Here is a 498-nt window from a genome sequence, read left to right on the forward strand (position 1 = left end):
GGGGGCGTAGACAAGGTGGGCCATCCTCTATATCCCAAGCCAGGCTTCATTTCCAGATCGTAGTTCACACGCCCCATTGATATTGCCCGAAATATAAGCTCACAGGGGAGTCCCTCAGAGCAGTTTCAAGCTTCTAGCCTCCCCACCGGGGGTCCAGCCGAGCCAGTAGCACAAAGGCGCGGCTTCTGGCGTTGCTTGTGTCCCCTCCAGGTCGAGCTGGCGAGTGAGGAGCAGTTTCTCCCCGGGGTCGCCTGGGACCAGTGCGTCTCCCCTACGGTCACCTGGATAGCAGGAAACCGAGTCCCTCTGTGTCCCGTCACCCGAAATATAAACTTGCAGGCATGTCCCTCAGAGCAGTTTCAAGCCCTCGCCTCCCCACTGGGGGTCCAGCCGAGCCACAAGCACAACAGTGTGGCTTCAGGCGCTGCTCGCGTGCCTCCAGGTCGAGCTGGCAAGCGAGGAGCAGTTCCCCCCCCCCCCCCCCCGCCCGCCCCCGGG

Source organism: Crocuta crocuta, unplaced genomic scaffold (genome assembly GCF_008692635.1).
Source record: "Crocuta crocuta isolate KB4526 unplaced genomic scaffold, BGI_CrCroc_1.0 scaffold343, whole genome shotgun sequence".
Classification (NCBI taxonomy): domain Eukaryota; kingdom Metazoa; phylum Chordata; class Mammalia; order Carnivora; family Hyaenidae; genus Crocuta; species Crocuta crocuta.